Below are 20,172 nucleotides of genomic sequence, written 5' to 3' on the forward strand. Positions count from 1 at the left end.
AGCTGCCCTCAGAAAGGCCCAGCTCTGCCGTAGGATCCCAGGAGTGCTGAGCCTTTCCTTGGGGTCTGCACTCTCCTCTCAGAGCCCTTTGCTTCCCTCAGTGAGCGGTTGTGTCCTGCTCTCTCCATCACATCTCCACCTCTGGGCTGAGGCAGCGAAAGGGCAGATCTGCCCTTTCAAACAGGGCTCTCCTGCTCCACTGTGAGTTCAGTTTAGGGTTTTCTTTTAAAGAGAGATTTGTTCATGAAGTGGTTTTCAAGGCAGCACAAGTGAAAAGACAGGGCAAATGGGTAAAAGCTGGTCTCCTAACTCTGCACTGAGCCACAGAGAGATGAGCTGTTTTGCCTGTCTTGAGACTCTTCTTCATATTTTCAGTCATATAAATGAGGATTTCAACCCCTGCAAAAATCCACTCATGAGATGTGATGATGGAAAATTCAAAACATAGACAAAATCATTGTAATGACATGCTAAGCCTCTACTTTGCAGCCCACGCTCGGAAGTGTATCAAGTACTGATCTTGAACTTTTCCACTAATGGAACGTCAAATCTGACATTGCTTGTGAACGTCAAGGCTGTCACAAACCAGCTCCCATGTCCCCAGCGCAGCAGAGCAAAGCTGGTTGCTTGGCCCCAGACGGGCAGAGGTCCTGCTCCTCACAGCACACTCAGCCAGCACACAGCGGAGGAAGGAAATGCATTTCAACTGGGCTTATTTATATGAAAAATGCAGTGGCTTTGCTCAGAGGAGTGTGTCCTGATTTTAAGTTGTCATTTTCTTTTTTGGAACAGAGCCCCCATGGCAAGAAACAGCAAATGTCCAACTGCAGCTCCATCACCCAGTTGCTCCCCCTGGCGTTCACAGACACACGGGAGCTGTGGCTCTTGCACTTCTGGCTCTTCCTGGGCATCTACCTGGCTGCCCTCCTGGGCAACGGCCTCACCATCACCACCATAGCCTGGGACCAGCACCTCCACACCCCCAGAGCCCGCCAGAGCCCGTCAAGGCCCGACAGAACCCGCTAGAGCCCGCCAGAGCACAACAAGGCCCCCCAGAGCCCGCCAGAGCCCGACAAGGCCCGACAGAGCCTGACAGAGCCCGCCAGAGCCCGACAAGGCCCGCCAGAGCCCGCCAGAGCCTGACAAGGCCCGACAGAGCCCGCCAGAGCCCGCCAGAGCCCGCCAAGGCCCGACAGAGCCTGACAGAGCCCGACAAGGCCCGCCAGAGCCCGCCAGAGCCCGACAAGGCCCGACAGAGCCTGACAGAGCTTCTTCCTGCTCAACCTCTCCTTCCTCGAGCTGGGCTCCATCTCCACCACTGTCCCCAAGTCCATGGCCAATTCATTCTGGGACACCAGGAGCATTTCTTACACAGGATGTGCTGCTCGAGTCTTTCTGTTTGTCTTTTTCATTTCAGCAGAGTATTTTCTTCCCATCATCATGTCCTATGACCACCTACCTCGGGGAAATCTGGCTTCTTGTGGCCAGTGTCTTGGTATTACTTGGGTGTTTTTTCTTTATTGGGCTGTCCTATGTGCAGATCTTCAGGGCCGTGCTGAGGATCCCCTCTGAGCAGGGACGGCACAAAGCCTTTTCCACATGCCTCCCTCACCTGGCTGTGGTCTCCCTGTTTGTCAGCATTGGCATGTTTACCTACCTGAAAACGCCCTTCATCTCCTCCCCATCCTTGGGCCTGGTTTTGTCATTTCTGTACTCAGTGTTGCCTCCAGCAGTGAACCCCCTCATCTACAGCAGGAGGAACCAGGAGCTCAAGGATGCCCTGTGGGAACTCATTTCTTATTGTTTTCTGAAGCAATAAACTCCCACCTGCTTCTACACAGGAGTTTTAATGTAGCTAATTACAGGACCAGCCTGTCATCTGGATTTTCTGTTGTTATTAGGTGTTTTTTTAATGTGATCCTGTTGTCATGCCCTTTCTAATTCTCTGTCTGATTTTCTTTTATAACTACTGGCTGTGTAAATGAAGAGCTGTGCTCTCCTTGTCTCTTAAACAAAATAAACATTCCTGTAGTAACTTGTTTTTCACTATATCCTTCCTCCAAGGCCTTTTTGGAGGTTCAGGGACAATTCCTGTGTGCGTGGGAGGAGGGGAAAAGAGTCCAGCACGGCAGCACTGCCAGGGAGCAGCTGCGCTTGGTCTTCCAGAGCTGTTCTCATTCCACTCCCACACTCTCCTTCTGATCCCTTGTGCTGGTGCAAGGCCTGAGTGCTCTGGCAGCTTGGTCACCTTCCTGCTGTGTGTCAGTCCTGTGAGCGCAGGCAGGGACAGGCAATGGGCACTTGTGTGACAGATCTGGACCCAGAACAGCCTTTCCAGATAGAAAGGTGATCTCCTCAGGGCAGTGCATGATGCTTTAGGTCTTCTTCCAAAGATTCTCTCAAGAATATGCCCATGAAATTGGCCACGGATGCAAACCCCAGGGTACAGCTGAACAGTGTGTGTGTGCGGGGCTGGCACACAGCAGTGTCCTCTCACAGCCAGGCCTCCTGCCAGAGACCTGCAGGACCAGCAGAGCAGGGGCTGGGCTGTGCCCGTGTGCACCGGACACCCCACAGAAGCTGCCCCAGGACATCCTCACGAACTGCCCCTCATAACCACCATTTCCAGCACTGGCCTCTCTCCCCACCTCAGAGATGTTGCTCTTCCCCCCATGGAGGGACACTGAATGAGCAGGTCAGAAATCCATGTTTGCTTTGTACAGATGAGATGTGAGCACGCACATCACGGATGTGAGGTGAGATGTACCCAAGTAAGCACAAACAACATCAGCTATTCCTGGGAGTTCCATGAAGGCCTGTGGGACAGACAGTGCCTTGACGTCACTTCATGTTGGCAGAAACATCCAATGGGAAACCACCTGAATGCAGCACTGGGTTGTGCTTCCTTGAACTGTGATCCCCGTGTCCATTCCTCATGGCGTGGGACATCTCAGATGAGTGCAGAGCAGGGTGACATGCCACAAGGCTGGGGTGCCTCCCATCCTTTGGGAGTGGCAACAGGAGGCCAGAGGGAAACCAAGACTACGGCCTCTATGTGCAACAGGGAAAGATTCTGTCTCTGAACATCCCACTCAGAGAGGTTCTGGGGTCCTTGGAAAAGGCAGACATCCAACCGAACTTCAAGAAGGGCTCTTTATTAAAACCCAGCCATTTTCCTCAAGAAGAGCTGCTCCTCCACCTGGTTTAGCGCCAGCAGCACAGGGCTCTCAGGATCCATCGTGATCTTGGCCGCTTCCATGAAGAGCGCACGATGACAATGGTCTGAGTTGCCAGGAAGCAGATGGAAGGCTCACTGTCATTCTCCAAGGGTTGAATGGCTGCCAGAGAAAGAAGCAGAGCCCAGGTGACCTCTCATGTCTGGCCCCCAGGAATCCCCTCCCGACCACGCTCCCTACTCACCTCTGCAGATCACAGGCAGCTTCTCGTTGCATGTGCCCCTCAGGTGCCACACAGCCAGCCCTGGGCACAGAGCTCCATCAGCCCCTGCTCCCTCCCCTCACCAGGGCTGAGCCCAGGGGAGAGCAGGAGCTGAGATGGTGGGACCAAGCAAGGCAGCCACCAAGCCCACCTGTGTGGGCAGGGCTGGGAGGGGAGGCCAAGGCCCTGCACGGGGCAGCAGGGGCTCTGGCAGGCACAGGGCTGCTCCTTGTGCCAGGGCAGCGGTGGGGACCGGGGCCAGGCTGCCAAGAGAGGGACCCTGGGGACTGTGACTCACCGATGAACCTCAAGGCCGCCTCTCGCAAGCTGGCCTGAGCATCCATCAGGTATGGCAGGCTCTGAATCAAGAACTCTTGAGCTCTGCTTCTGTCCTGCTCCAGCTGGAGAGAGCACAAGGGTGTGAGCACGTCAGTGTCCCTCCCCACTTGGCTGGATCAGTCTCTCCTCCCAGGAACCCCCATTCCCCTTCCCCTCCGGCCATTCCCGTGTTCCAGCCAGGAGCCCTGTGGGGCTGAGGCTGAGAGAGAGACACAGGCTGAGGAGTGCCAGGGCTGCTGAGAGCCCTCCATCCCAGTGGGTGCAGGGAGGGCAGCGGGACAGAGAGAAGAGCCCTTGGGGGCTCTGTTCTTGAGGACAGGGAACAAGGATGCAGCCTGGAGCTGCAGCAGGACAGGCGAGGCACATCTGCAGAGCCCACAGCACAGATATGTGCCTTTGTCCAGCCTGGGCCCTGGGCCTTGGGGGTCGTCCTCACCAAGCACTCTCCAATCCTCCATTTCTGCTGTGTCTGCACCAGGTGTTCGAGCTGTTTCCACTTGAGGAGCTCTGCTGCACCAAGGAGGCCTTCCCTGGCGACCTACGGAACAGCAGAAGCTGGGAGATGGCAGCATGGTCTGGAGAAGGAGATCTGGCATCACCCTCCTCTGGGCTCCGTTCCTGGGATGATTCTGCCCTTAGGGAGCTGAGACATGCCCTGGCCCAATCATCCAGGGGTCTCTTCCCTGCGTCACTGCTCAGCTTTGAAATCTGTACCTTGGCCACGCTCTCCGTTTGGTCACTCATGTGGAAGAAGAGTGGGAGCAGGCCAAGTCGCACCCTGTTCTTCGTCTTTCTCTTGTTGTTACCCACCAACACCTTCATCAGGTCTCTGAAGAGGCTGATGGACATCTCTCTCAGCTGGCTCAGCTCCTGGAAGGGAGAAGCACAGTAGGACCTGAACACCAGCAGCTCTCTGCCCACAGTGAGCAGAAGCTCCTGCATGGCTGATGTGAGGGGAGGTGCTCCAGGGCAGCATTCTGCACACTGCAGTTGTGGGCCAGATCTGCGGCCCTGCGTCCATGAAAGGCCACTCAAGAGACTTGTTCAGGCAGTGCCTGTGCCTCAAAGTGCTCTCCCAGCCACCCAGCGACCCCCACCAGCTTCAGCAGCCATGGTGGGGAGGAGCTGTGGGAGCAGCTGGCAGGGAGAAGCTGGGCTGGGCTGCAGAACACAGAAACCATCCCACAAGAGCCTCAGGGAGAAAGCAGAGAAGAAGCCCCTGCTCCGCGTGGCTGGGCTGAAGGGCAGCTCTCATTGTCCAGTTCTCATCCACAAGGCTCAGGCTTATATCAGCCTTACATCATCGAAAAAGGGCGGGAGAAATTCTGCCAGCAGCACAGCCATGGGGGTGGCCTCCTTCCTCTCCAGCTGAGCCATCACGTTTCTGAAGACCACCAGAGCCTTGATCTTGATAGCCTTATTGCCGTACTGCAGGACCCACAGCAGGTCTGGCAGCATGACCTTCATTTTTCTTGCCTGTATGAAAAAGAGAGTTGCCCTCTTGGGACCAGGTCGATGCCTGGAGAGCTCCCCAGGTAGCCACCAGGCCCCACCATGGCAGGGAGGGCCTTTGGAGCAGTCACCCCGGCGCCTGACTGCCAGCCAAGGCCAAGCCCGAACCCACTGCCCCGGCCCTTGGCTGCCAACATGGCTGCCCTTGGTGACGCCCTACTCACCATCTCGTGTCTCTCTGACAGCGTCATCATGCCCCTGAGCAACAGGGAGAGCAGCGTTGGTCTTCGTTGCCTCAGAAACCTACTGACTTGGTACATTGGAGCAAACGCCTCATCTTGCAGGTCACTGCTGGCCAGCATCTGAAAGCAAGCCAGCAGTGAGCAACTGGCAGAGCTGGTGGGGCTCCTTGCACCGTGCAGCTCCTGGGGCACCAGGAGCTTTTTCCAGTAACTCACAGCCAAGCGAAGGATGGAGGCGTCGTCCCGGTGTGTATATAAGATCCTACGGTGCCGGTCCTGCAGTTGGATGTGCAGCTCCTTCAAGACGTTCTGCAAGGTCTGGGGCACGGAGAACATCACCTCCCACAGTGCCAGGGCAGTCCTGCAAGAGAGCGCTCTGTCAGCAGGGCAGCCTGGGCCACAGCAGCGTGTCCAGGCTCAGCGCTGCAGGACGCTTGGGATGCCCTGGGCAGCAGCAGAGGGCTGAGCTGCTGCTCCCGTGGGGCTGGCAGGAGTGCAGTGGGGGGCTCTGGGCTGTCTTGCTCAGCTGTGGCCGCTGCGGGCCTGGCTGAGCCCCAGCGCTGGCAAATGTGGTGGGATGGAGGGTCCTGCTCCTCGGGGGTGTCCTGCAGGATTCCTTGGCGCTGGCAGCCAGAGCGTCTCCAGGCCCCTCTCCCCACAGGGAACAAGCCCTCATGGCTTTTGGGGCCAGTACCTGTCTCCTGGTGGTGCGATTGTCAGCAGCGTCGAGACCACCTCCCCAGGGCATTTGTCAGCCATCTCGACAATGAGGGACTCCACACTCTGCCGGGCTGCTGTCGTGTTTATGCTCTCCAGGTTTCTGTGGATGCAGCTCGTGATCTTTGGTACCTGGAGGGGACAAAGGTGAGGATGGCGCTGCCACTGGAGTGCAGCCATTTTTTCAGCTGTCCTTCCCATCCCTCTCTGCCGCCTTCACGTGGCTTCACTGTTCCGAGACACCGGGATTTGAGAGGAAAAGACGGATGGAGGGAGGAACAAGGCCTGACAGGGCCAAAGGGCAATCCAGCCAAAGGCCACTTACATCCACCAGCCAGAAATCACAGTTTCTCTTCACCGTGTTCAGCATGTTTCTGGCCGCCTCCTTGTCAAAGGTGCTGGAGTCTCTCATTGCCTCGATTAACACCAGGACCACGTCTGTTTTCTCACAAGGCTGGAGGTCTTCTGCAAAGAACTATGGGAAGAAGGGAGGCAGCGAAGCCAAGTCACACCCGGTGCCCTGATGCTGCTGCTTAGCCGGGCAGTGCCAGCAGCCCTGCAGAGGCACCCGGCGGTGCTGCAACAGTGCCTGCAGCCAAACTGGGAGCAGGGGCGGCAGTGACTGCTGGGGAGGATGAGAAGAGAGGCCCCAGGTTGAGGGAGAAGGTTTGGGCTCATGGGCACAGGGTGCTGGCCCTGCCGTGAACCAGGGCTTGCTGGTGGCCAGGAGGACTGGGGCTGCTGCTGGGACACTGGAGCACACCCTCGCATTGTCCCTGCTTGGGGACAGCAGGAACCCTCTCAGCAGGGACCATGCCAGCCCCGCTGATTGTGGAGGCCTTTGCTCACACAAGGCCCCTGCTGATGCCACAGCCAAGGATGCCAGCCAGAGCCGGGAGCTCGTTACCTCGATAATGTGAGCAGCACTCGGCGAAGAACGCAAGGAGGTGGTCTTGGCTTCACAGTCCTCCTGGAGATGTGCGTTCTCCTCTGGCAGTGTCGTGCCTAAAAAGCGGGCAAACACAGAACAGTTGGTAAGACACAGCAGCTTCCCCAGTACCAGAAAGAGCTTTGAACTTGGAGTGGCCGAGGAGAGAGGTCATGTCAGTGCAGGAGGTGGTGGAGAGTGGTGCCATGGAAAGCCTGACCTGCCTCCAGTGTACGTGTGTGAATGCTCCTGGCTGTGGAAACTGCAAGGCCCTAGAGCTCTGTGTGCAGTCCCACAGCTCAGTCCCCATGGCTGGAGTAACGTGGGAGATGTGGGGGAGGGCTCGCATGGCTGGAGTGCTGCGGGGCAGGGATACAGGACCCCCGGGAGAGATGGGAAGATGCAGCACAACTGTGTCCTGCTCTCCTAAGGAGCAGCTGAGCTACACGTGAGCATCACAGTCTGGGAGAGAGCGTGGGGGTCAGGAGCAGAGGAGGGGCAGTGCTGGTGACATGGAGGTCCATCACAATGCCAAGGAAGATGAGAGTCCATGTGTTCCGGTTCCACCTCAGACGTGGGCAACCAGCCAGCGTCTGCTAAAGGAGGAGAGCAGGAAGGGCTGCAGAGAGGGTTTGCAGGCAGGACAGAGCAGAGGAAGGAGCTCTGCCCCATGTCCATCCCAGTGCCTGCTGCCCTGGCACGGTCGTCCCATGCGTGTCACGGCTGGAGGGTGCCTGGCAGACGGGCTGAGATGCTGGAGCCAGGCAGGACAGGGAAAGCCCCCAGTGCAGCGGGTGAGGAACTCGCTTCAGACGGGCAGGAAAGGTCCCCGTCCCACAGCACGGCTGCCTCCTGCCCACCCAGCTGCCTCTCGCTGCCAGTGCCCTGGAGCAGGAGCTGGGTCCCCTCTGCCTGCAGAAGCTGTGCTGGCGCCAGCTCCCAGCTCAGAGCAGCCCTGGACTTCAGGCAGCATAATCACCACCCATGGGAACCCCCTGCCAGCCTGTGGGGAAACGTGATGCTGGTGTGGAGCAGAGAGCCATAGCTGGGCCCCACCCTGGCCAGACAGTCAGGGCCTCTCACTCACCGATCTGCAGTGGCTGGACCACATCCACCTGGTTGGGGTCCAGTGGAGATCTGAGCTCGTGGGGAGCCCCAACCTCCTCCTGCCAGGCCACCCTGGGGCGGCTGGGGGGTCTCTCCTGCCAGGCCAGCCTAGGTCGGATCGGGGGTCTCTCCGCCATTTTGCAGACAAAGGCTACGACTAAGGATGGGGAAGGCGGATGCTTCGGAAAAATGCCTTGGTGCTGCAGCTCTGCCAGAGGCAGCGACGAAAGGTGTGGGCTGCGCTCGTGTGCTCCTCGTTGGGGAAAGACGTGAGCTGCGCTCAGGAGCTCCTTGCTCCAAGTCTGCCAGGGGCAGCAGAGAGTCTGCCGGAGGCAGCTAGAGCTAGGTTGTGGTTGGACTCGACGATCTTAAGTGTGTCTTCCAACCAAAAAGATTCTCCGATTCTCTGAAAGACGTGGGCTACGCGCGGGGGCTCTCGCCAGCTCCGTGCTCACACCCTGTCTCCTCACCGTCCTGTCGGACAGTGTGGGCTGGGCCCGCAGCTGCGCTGAGCACGTGCAGGGCAGTGGGTGTCACCAAGTGAGGTCACAAAGGGCCCCACTGTGACCCTGCGCCTGGGGAGGGAGGCCAGGGTGTGCCCTTGGGAGGCACAGGCCAGCTCAGCCCTGGGCACCTGGGTTCTCTCAGGGTGGCCATGGCTAAATTTCAATGCCAATTTCTAAACCCATTGCTCTGAGCATAGTCTTTAACAGTCCGTTGCACCGCTCCATTTTCCTGGTGGCTGGTGCATGATGGGGATGTCACAGACCCACTCAATGCCACGGTCCTTGGTCCAGACGTCTATGAGGATGTTCTGGAAATGAGTCCTGTTGTCTGGCTCAGCTCTCTCTGGGCTACCGCATCACCACAGGACTTGCTTTTCAAGGCCCAGGACAGTGTTGCGGGCAGTGCCGTGGGACACGGTGCATGTTTCCAGCCAATGGCTGCCCCATTGTAAGCACAGAGCTCGTGCCGTGGCGGGTTTGTGTCAGTGTGATATATTCAATTTGCCAGGCCTCCCCATGTTTACACTTTAGTCATCGCCCCCCATACCACACAGGCTTTGCCTGCTTGGCTTGTTTGATCGTAGCACATGTTTCACAACGGTGAATAACCTGTGCAAGAGCGTGCATGGTCAAGTCCACCCCTCGACTGTGAGTCCATTCATATGTTGCATCCCTTCCTCGATGACCTGAGGCATCGTGGGCCCAATGGGGCATCAATAATTCACCTTCATCTTGCCAGTGCAAATCTATTTCAGCCACTTTAATCTTGGCAGCTCGATCCCCCTGCTGGTTGTTCTTATCAGATTCTTCAGTGGACCGACACTTGGGCACATGGGCTTCTACGTGGTAAACTCTCACAGGCAGGTTCTCCAGCTGGGCAGCAATATCTCGCCATGATTCAGCAGCCCAGAATGGTTGGGCTCTGCACTGCCAGCGGCTCCGCTTCCATTGCTGGAACCAGCGCCACGGGGCATTTCCACCATCCATGAGAGAGCAGAGGTGAAGCTGCTTAGATGCTGGGGCCTCTTCAGCCCCTGTCAGGATGGCGGGTACTGGGTCTCGTGGGGCCTCTGCCCCACAGCATGGGCTGTGGCCCAGCGTACAGCAGGGGCCACAATGGTCGGACGCTGTTGGCGGTGGCGGCGAGAAGCCAGATGGCCCATGGCTGCGTTCCAGCGGCACAGCCCGCGATACTGACTGTGTGAGCGGGTGGTGCCACGGACACGCGGGGTCTGGAACATGGGGGTGGCCGGGAGATGGGAGGGACAGGGAGGGTGGCAGAGAGGAAGGGGCCCCGGGCCTGGGCCGGGGCTGCTCGAGCTCGGGGCAGCCTGAGCACTCTGCCCTGGTTTGGGTGCCACACTGCCATGTGGCGCTGTGTCCTCTGATTGGCAGTCTGGGATTTCCCTCTGGCTCCTCCCATCAAATGATTGGTCAGACTGTTTGTCAATGATCCATGTGCTGCACTCCCACCAGGTGTGACTGGTGCAGCTAGCACAGCCCGGCCCTGAATGCTGCCCAGTTTGTTCAACTCTCGTCACCTTTTTGCAGGTCTCAAAGCTTGATTGGCTGGTTACCTCTCAGTCACATGGCTCGCCCCGCCTCCTCAAATGTGATTTGCTCTCCTCGGTCCACTGACTCTCTAGAGACTTCGGCTTGGTTGTTGCCAGGCAACGAGCTCCACCTAAAAATGGAGCAGTGCGGCCTGAGCAAAGGCCATGGGTGATAAACGACACGTTGGGACTCTGAACATGAGGATTTGGCCCCAAGAAGGAGGCTCTGGGCACTCAAAAGGACGGGCAGATGCTACAGATGGCGCTTTGGGCCCTGAACATGAGGGGACCCTCTTGGTTCCCACCCGAGCTGGGTTTGGTGCCCAAAGAGTGGGAAGAGGAGCAGTGGTTGGTGAGGACGTATTGGATCATGTGGGACCTGAGCCCGACGTCCATGGGGTGGAACAAGGGGTGGAGAAAGAACTGTTGTGGTGGCGACACTGCTCCTGCGTGGAGCTCCAGAGGCTGCAGGAGGATTTCTGCTCCACAAGGGACCAGCACAAGCCAGTGGCCCGTTCCTGTCTGTCACTGCTCTGGGGTTGTGACCTCGGCAGCACCTGCACAGCAGGAGTGTCCTCACTGCCAGCACCGGCTCTTTCCTCTGTCTGCACCTCTGTCCCCATCTCCCCGTGCTCTCCTCCCTCCCAGGCACCTTTTCCGCCTCCTCCAGGACCCACCAAGGCCTCTGTCTGTCTCTAAAAGGAAAGAAAAACTTTCCACTCTGACGCCATCAAATAAGCGCATGAAATGAAAACATTTTTAATGGGAAGGGTAACCCTAACGTTTCCCTGTCTGAATGGTTTTAATAATTGTACTGCAGTTTTTAAAAAATCGTGTAGCTTTAGTTTCTACTGGGAGGTTGTCTTCCGTGTGCCGTTGAGATTTCACACATATTATACCAATTTCTTTATTCTCCCTGTTCAGTTGCCTTCGACACGTATCATGTTATGTCCATAGGCAGCCATCCAGAATTTGTGTTTAGTTTTGATATTGTTAGGTATTGCAGTTGAGACGGACAAATGAGGTAGACCAAGTTCTTAGGTAAAAGCAGCAGTCTCCATTTATTGCCACAAACATCTTTTTATGTATTTTTCCAGCTCAAGTGTCTTTTTGCTATTGGTTACAAGTTGCGGCAGTAGCATCTCATTGGCTAATTTTGCTGTCATCAGTGTCACTCTTTTACTCCCTTCTCTCTCATGGCTACACCTCAATATCTCTGGATACTCCTTTAGTTCCATCTTTCTCACAGGTAGGCCTTAGTATCTTCAAGGCTAATTTCTGTTCCCATGTCCTCCCTTAGGGAATCCACAGACTCAACATAGTCCCCCACGAGATACCAAACTGAGGGTGTCAGTTCATCCCCGGGGCCACACACACGTGCCACACGCATTTCCTCCATCGCCTCCTCCTCTGGTGACACACAAGAGTTGACAGCACATGAGGTTTTGATAAGAATCTCTCCAAGCACTTCAGTTTCTCCCTGGATATTCCAAGGGCACCAGTGTCACATTTGGACAGGGACAGCCATAGCCCACTCCATGAGGCTCTCTATGGGGATAGAGGGGAAGATTTGGGGAGGAGGTTAGTGAAATGTAAATACGCTCAAGTGACTTGCACTTGTCTGTAGAAAAAGCACATGCATCACACTAATTGTTCTACTGACCTTGTGTGCTTGATGAGTAGAACCTCTGCGTTAGATAACATAGGCCTGTGAGAAACTGCAGGCACCTCACCACTATGTCTGAGGTTCCTGCTTGGTTGTGAGGAAGAGCGGGAAGCTGCGCCTGCCTGAAGCCTTGAAATACAGGCGAGCTCAGCAGTTCCGGTGATCTTCCAGCAGGGTGAACTGACCAGCGCCTGCGTCCCCGCTTCTGTCACCTCTGCCTGGGAGCTCCGGTGTGGCTTCGGAGATCCCCCAGTAGAGAGGGAACTAAAATAAAACTTGCTCTTTGCAAATGCATTTGTGGCCTCTGGCTCTTCTTGCGATGTGCCTGCGTATGTGTACACAGGCTCTGCAAACAAAACATTGCTCTTGTCCATGGCACTGTGTCAACAGAGCCTGATAGAGCCCAACAGCACCTGACAAAGTCTGACAGGGCCAGACAGAGCCCAACAAAGCGTGAAAGAGCCCAAATGACCCCAAGAGAGTCCAAGAGGGCATGAAAGAGCCCTAAAGAGCTTGACAGAGTCCGACAGGGCCCAAGAGAGACCAACAGAGGGTCCAGAGAAGAGCAACAAGACTGGTGAAGGGACTTGAGCACAAGACCTGTGTGGAGAGGCTAAGGGAGCTGGGCTTGTTTAGTCCGGAGAAGAGGAGGCTTAGAGGTGAGCTCATCACTCTCTAGAACTGCCTGAAGGGAAGTTGTGGCCAGCTGGGACTGGGTGCCATGATCTAGCAAATGGGCTGGAGTTGGACCAAGGGTTGGACTTGATGATCTCTGCGGTCTTTTCCAACCCAGTCGATTCTGTGATTCTGCGAACAGAGCCTGACAGAGTTTCACAGAGCCTGACAGGGCCCAAAGAACATGATCATGACTTGCAGGGTACAGTCACGCTTGATTTTAAAATGCCAGTCTAGCCTATTTATCTTCACTGCTTATTTGGCTATTTGTAGAGGACACAAAGCACTTGTACTGCAATCCTATATGCTATGCTATGTAGTCCTGTGTACTGTTTGTTCCTCCATGCTGTTTGATCAACACTTGCAGCCAGATGTCCTAGCAAAATCTTGCACATACCTCGAGAACTGACCAGGAACAGTGGCCACATGTTGCTAAAATCATCTCTAAAAGCTTCTAAACTCAGTTTCTAGAAATAGGACAGATCCTGGCACCGTGACTGATAGAGAGCTCTTCAGACTCCTGCCCAAGCTATTTTGGGGGATAGAAAATATCAGCTGCACTGAGTGTTTTCTTCACAAGCTTTTCCTTCATCATTTTTTAAAGAATCATTTCACATTATTCCCAGTATGTTCATTAGCATCATTCCTCCTCTCAAAGTCCTTCACCAACTGAAGATTTCTTTACAAACAAGTCTGATCTTTTATTTCCCAAGAAAAATTTAACCATGTCAACAAAAGACTAGTGGAAACCACCAGTCTGCAGTCCAGGTTAAAATCTCTCTGAGTATCCACATGAGAGAAACAAAACATGAAATGAAGACAGAGACGTGGAGTGGAACTCCTCCAGCTTCTTCTAGAAAGTCTACTTCTCCATTACAGACATATAAAGCAGTTACCTGGAATATGGAGGTGTATGCTTTTACATTCCATCAAATCCTTCACAAAATTGTTTGTAAAGGATTGTTTGCTGAATGCCTGGCTGACTTCCAGGTAACAGACCACCGCTGCTCTGCCCACGGCCAGCAACCCCGTCCTTTCCTCACAGAGAACAAAGAGGATGGACAGACACAACCTGCCCTGGGTAAAACCCATCACCTTCTCTTTCAGACACCCAGAAATGGGGTTCCAGTGGACACGTTCTGGGGCACAGCCCTTGGTTCCCCTGCTCACCCACCGGCCATTTTTGAGAAGTGCACACACTGTGTGAGAGCTGCCAGTGGTCAGGGAGTCCCCCCAGTCTCCATGAGCTTTCCAAGATGGTGGAGGAGCCTCACTGTGACATCGTCCTGCTGTCTCAGCTCCTGGGGTGCTGCCCCTCCTGTCCCATAGACTGGAAAGGATTGTGTTAGTTCCAGTGATCCCTGACTTGATCCCCATCCACTGCTGCTTGTTCTGCCTCCAGTCACAGAGGCCTGAGAGACCTTGCTGGTGAAGATGGAGAGCAAGACACACAGAGAATGTCACTTCCTTCCCTTATTAAATTCGTCAGTGGCCACATGTTGTCTTTGTTTCTCCTTTAACTGTTCCTGCAGTAGTAACAGCTCATTATGGGGACCTTCAATTGCCTTACAGGTCTAGACTGAGTTCTGATCTGGACTGCTGCTGTGCTTGGAGGCTGCTGTCATTGAGCACCAGATGAACACACTCCTGCCACCCTGCCTGGCAGTTTATTCCATCCGTGTCACAGCTCTGTCTGCAGCACTGACAGCTCCAGCCCACCCCGTCAGGTCCCTGGCTGAGGACATTACCTCACATCTGGGCTGAACCACCCCAGCTGTGGCACCAGCCCGGCTCTGACCTGCCACAGGAAACCTGGTACCAAGTGTCCAAGACCGCATGTGTGCAAAGGCTTTGCCTCAGAGCACAGACATGACATGGCCACAGATTGTTGAATGTCTCTCTACACCTAGGACTATAAAACCAGAATAAAATGCCTGAATTCATTCAACTGAAGATGCTCCTCCCCCAGCTTGGAGGAATTAGATCCTTTGCTGTAACATTCCTGGTGTCCTGTCTAACGATGGGGCAAGAAAATATGTTTCTCATGCCAAAATTATTTCTTAATATGAAAAAAACTACTGCAGGAAAGAATTGTCTCTGTAGTGGTGAGAGAAGAAACATCACTGATTATTTCAGACTTTTTCATGGGCCATTCCTCTGGAGATCCAGGAAGAACACAAGGGAGCCCAGAGGGCACAGAGAAAGGGACCTCATGGGCTGCTGCTGTGCTGCTGAGCTGGGCTGGGCTCCTGGGACACAGGGAGCTCATGGCAAGCGGCAGCGCTGCAGAGAGACAGCTCTGCCCAGGAGCAGCTCCTCTGCAAAGCACAGCAGGGCTGAGGTTTCTGCCTGGGCATCTCAGGGAGACAAGCCAGGCAGAGAGAGATTAAAGGTGGTCAGGACTGGGAGGATGACTGAGAGCTCACTGGAGGAGAAATCTTTGCAGCCCTTGCCATGGTTAGTCTCTGGCTGCAGGGCAATGCAGCTGTAGCTCCTGGCATTATCTCCTAAAATTGGCACAGGCACAGCTTGTGGGATCTGTACAGAGGTGCTCTTGTTCAAGCAGTTTTGAACAGCTGTGAAACCGGGTGAGCACCCAGGGGTGCCCAGGGCTGTCCTGCAGAGCAGGGTCCCTGCACCCCAGGGCTGTGACAGGGCAGGGACTCTGCCGCCTGCCAGGGTCAGCGCTCAGCCTGCCCGGGGAGATTCCCTTGCGCTGCAGGGAGAAGCTCTGCATGAAAGGAGCAACCCCAGCAATGCAGGGTCCTTCTGCTGTACAGAGGGTGCTGTCTGGGTGTCACGGCCCATTCGATGATGGACTCGTGATGGTTCTTTTAACCTTGATCTAAGAGTGTAAAATTAAGGCGACCAAAATGCCCAGGGGTTATAATTCAATCAAGCAGCGTTACTTCATTAATTTCCCCTTAAAGGGGCACGCGATAGAGAAAAAGATGAAGAAAAGGAAAAGGGAAAAGAAACGGGGAGAAGTAAAAGTAAAGATGAGAAATGAGGTTGTGTTTGTCACCAGTTGAGTTCCTGATGGCGATGGTCAGGCAAATCGTCAGACCGACTCTTACAGATGGTCACCATCAGGGGACACCACAGGGACCAGGGGACACCACAGCCTCTGAAGGGACAGCCAGGGCCACCGGTGTCACCACAGGGGTGGCCGTGACCCCTGGGAAAATAAGCAGGGTCACCATGGGGTCAGGGCCACCACAGGGATGGTCGGGTCCACCGTGGGGTCAAGGCCATTGCGGGGTCCGGGTTACCACGGGGTCAAGGCCACTGTGACGAAGGTCGCGGACAGGAACCAAGAAAGGTGACACCAGTTCTTGGAACCGCGTTGGAGCGGTTCTTGATGGCGATGTTCAGGCAAATACTGCTCCATCTTCGGACCGACTCTCACATTGGGTCAGAGCTATTCACATCTCAAGATCACTACAGGGCACTCCCAGGCGACTTTTAAACTAGTACAGCAAGTCAGTTGGTACATGACAGGGAGGGATCCTGGTATTGAAATCCCTTTGTCTGGGTTGACGGGGTGGGCACTGGGACATAGAAACTAATTTCTTGGTTCAGGATGCGGCCCTGAAATTTCAGATCCATTTCTCTTAGAGTTGTATAAACCTGGGAGTATCAGAAATTAACACACTGTGCCTTACAGACAGATTCACGGTGACTTTTCCAGGCTCATTATTGCTGGTTTGATGTTCCCATCAGAGCCAGCACATACAGAGCTGCCCCTGGGCTGTGCCTGGCTGCTGGGAGGGGTCTGCAGGGCAGAGCTGAGCACACAGCGGGTGGGATGGGGTCTGTGACACTGACAGGAGGAGACCTGGGGACACAGACACAGCTGCAGGCAGGAACAGCTCCAGGCAGCAGAGCAGGGGGTGTTCAGGAGCTCTTTTGGTCCTTCTCTGCAGATGATGCTGGGTGTTGTCTGCTGGGCAATGATCTGACTGTCCTTTGAGCACATCCCACCTTCAGCAGCCCTGACTCTGCTCTGCCTGTCCTGCTGGGCTCACGAGCTGCCCCCAGAAAGGCCCAGCTCTGCCGTAGGATCCCAGGAGTGCTGAGCCTTTCCTTGGGGTCTGCACTCTCCTCTCAGAGCCCTTTGCTTCCCTCAGTGAGCGGTTGTGTCCTGCTCTCTCCATCACATCTCCACCTCTGGGCTGAGGCAGCAAAAGGGCAGATCTGCCCTTTCAAACAGGGCTCTCCTGCTCCACTGTGAGTTCAGTTTTGGGTTTTCTTTTAAAGAGAGATTTGTTCATGAAGTGGTTTTCAAGGCAGCACAAGTGAAAGGACAGGGCAAATGGGTAAAAGCTGCTCTCCTAACTCTGCACTGAGCCACAGAGAGATGAGCTGTTTTGCCTGTCTTGAGACTCTTCTTCATATTTTCAGTCATATAAATGAGGATTTCAACCCCTGCAAATAACCACTCATGAGATATGATGATGGAAAATTCAAAACATAGACAAAATCATTATAATGACATGCTAAGCCTCTACTTTGCAGCCCACGCTCTGAGGTGTATCAAGTACTGATCTTGAACTTTTCCACTAATGGAACGTCAAATCTGACATTGCTTGTGAACGTCAAGGCTGTCACAAACCAGCTCCCATGTCCCCAGCGCAGCAGAGCAAAGCTGGTTGCTTGGCCCAAGACGGGCAGAGGTCCTGCTCCTCACAGCACACTCAGCCAGCACACAGCGGAGGAAGGAAATGCATTTCAACTGGGCTTATTTATATGAAAAATGCAGTGGCTTTGCTCAGAGGAGTGTGTCCTGATTTTAAGTTGTCATTTTCTTTTTTGGAACAGCGCCCCCATGGCAAGAAACAGCAAATGTCCAACTGCAGCTCCATCACCCAGTTGCTCCCCCTGGCGTTCACAGACACACGGGAGCTGTGGCTCTTGCACTTCTGGCTCTTCCTGGGCATCTACCTGGCTGCCCTCCTGGGCAATGGCCTCACCATCACCACCATAGCCTGGAACCAGCACCTCCAAACCCCCAGAGCCCGCCAGAGCCCGCCAAGGCCCGACAGAGCTCGCCAGAGCCCGACAGAGCCCGACAAGGCCCGACAGTGCCCGTTAGAGGCCGACAAGGCCCGACAGAGACTGACAGAGCTTCTTCCTGCTCAACCTCTCCCTCCTCGAGCTGGGCTCCATCTCCACCACTGTCCTCAGGTCCATGGCCAATTCATTCTGGGACACCAGGAGCATTTCTTACACAGGATGTGCTGCTCGAGTCTTTCTGTTTGTCTTTTTCATTTCAGCAGAGTATTTTCTTCCCATCATCATGTCCTATGACCGCTACGTTGCCGTCTGCAAACCCCTGCACTACGGGACCCTCCTGGGCAGCAGAGCTTGTGTCCACATGGCAGCAGCTGCCTGGGCCACTGGGTTTCTCAGTGCTCTGCACCATTTTCATTGCCACTGTGCAAGGGCACTGCTGTGGACCAGTTCTTCTGTGAAATTCCCCCGATCCTCAAGCTCTCCTGCTCAGACACCTACCTCGGGGAAATCTGGCTTCTTGTGGCCAGTGTCTTGGTATTACTTGGGTGTTTTTCCTTTATTGGGCTGTCCTATGTGCAGATCTTGAGGGCCGTGCTGAGGATCCCCTCTGAGCAGGGAGGGCACAAAGCCTTTTCCACATGCCTCCCTCACCTGGCCGTGGTCTCCCTGTTTGTCAGCATTGGCATGTTTACCTACCTGAAAACGCCCTTCATCTCCTCCCCATCCTTGGGCCTGGCTTTGTCATTTCTGTACTCAGTGTTGCCTCCAGCAGTGAACCCCCTCATCTACAGCAGGAGGAACCAGGAGCTCAAGGATGCCCTGTGGAAACTCATTTCTTATTGTTTTCTGAAGCAATAAACTCCCACCTGCTTCTACACAGGAGTTTTAATGCAGCTAATTACAGGACCAGCCTGTCATCTGGATTTTCTGTTGTTATTAGGTGTTTTTTTAATGTGATCCTGTTGTCATGCCCTTTCTAATTCTCTGTCACTAATTCACTAATTCTAATTCACTGTGCCAAACGCTTTACTGAAGTCAAGGTAGACCACATCCACCGCTCTGCCATCATCTATCCACCTTGTTATGTTTTCATAAATGGTGATGAGGTTGGTCAAGCATGACTTCCCAATGGCGAAGCCATGTTGATTGCCCTTAATGATCTTCTTATACTTGAGATGGCACCAAGGGTATGTCGTTCCATCAGTTTCCCAAGGATGGATGTGAGGCTGACGGGTCTACAGTTACCCGGGTCCTCCTTCTTGCCCTTTTTGAAGACTGGAGTGACATTTGCTTTCCTCCAGTTCTCAGGCACCTCTCCCATTTCCCAAGACTTGGCAAAGATGATGGAGAGTGGTCCAGCAATGACCTCAGCCGGCTCCCTCAGCACCTGCGGGTGCATCCCATCCGGACCCATAGATTTATGGATGTCCAGATTGCCTAACTGGTCCCTAACCCAGTCCTCATCAGCTGAGGCAAACTCCTCATTGTCCTGCCTTCCTCTGGGGCCTCAGCGGTACGGGGCTCCTCAGGACAGCCTGCGGCAGAGTAAACAGAGACAAAGAAGGCGTTCAGTAACTCTGCCTCCTCTGTATCTTCTGTCACTAGGGCACCCACCTCGTTCATCAGTGGGCCTACATTGCTTCTGGTGTTACTTTTATCCGCAACATAGTTGAAAAAACGGGTCTTTGACCCCTCTGCTGTCACCATGACTATACCAGCTGCCTGATGTGCTTTCTGACCTCATGGATTCTCTCGTCCTGCCTCCCTCCTGCTGTTCAATCCTGTTCCTGCAAGAGAAGTGACAACCAGTCAGTCAGTTGCCAGTCAGTTACCAGTCAGTTACCAGTCAGTCAGTTGCCAACCAGTCAGTTGCCCTGTGGGGCAACTGGACCTTCCAGAGCTGGAGGGCTGGTGGGAACTGTCACCATCAGCCAAGGCTCTGTGTGAAGTCTTCTCCTGGCACAGCAACAGCTCTGGCTGTGCCTGGTGAGCACCACGCTGCCCCAAGGAGAACAGCAACACTGGCAGTGACTCCTGGGCAATGTCCAGCTGGGCAGAGATGATTTGAGGGCAGGTTGGCAGCAGACCCTGAGGCTGTGCCGGGGGTGGCCACATCTGGCTCCTCCCAGCAGCATTTTGGAAAGTCCCTTCCCAGCTGTGAGCGCCAGGCCAAGGGCATGTGGCAGAAAGATCCCCCACCTGCAAGGGTCCCAGCCCCCAACTGGCCTCTGTCCCCAAAATACTCAGACTTGTAAACAGGCTCTGCCTCTACCTGAATTATCCTCAGTTTTAAGAAAAAGAAACCAAACTAAAGTGTACTTCTGGATGAGGCTGGACCAGGTTCGGGATCAGTACCAGGGGTGCTGCAGGAGCAGGTGTCTCCCAGCACGGACAGGCCGGGAGGACCTGTCCACCCCCACCAGGGCCCAGTTCAGCAGCCCTGGGCCCGAGGGCTCAGCCCAGGGACAGCCCCACAACCAGGGTCAGAGCGGTTCCTGCTGCTGCCCCGAGGGTCACCAGCCCCAGGCAGCCC

This window comes from Columba livia, chromosome 21 (assembly GCF_036013475.1).
Source record: "Columba livia isolate bColLiv1 breed racing homer chromosome 21, bColLiv1.pat.W.v2, whole genome shotgun sequence".
In the NCBI taxonomy this organism is placed as follows: domain Eukaryota; kingdom Metazoa; phylum Chordata; class Aves; order Columbiformes; family Columbidae; genus Columba; species Columba livia.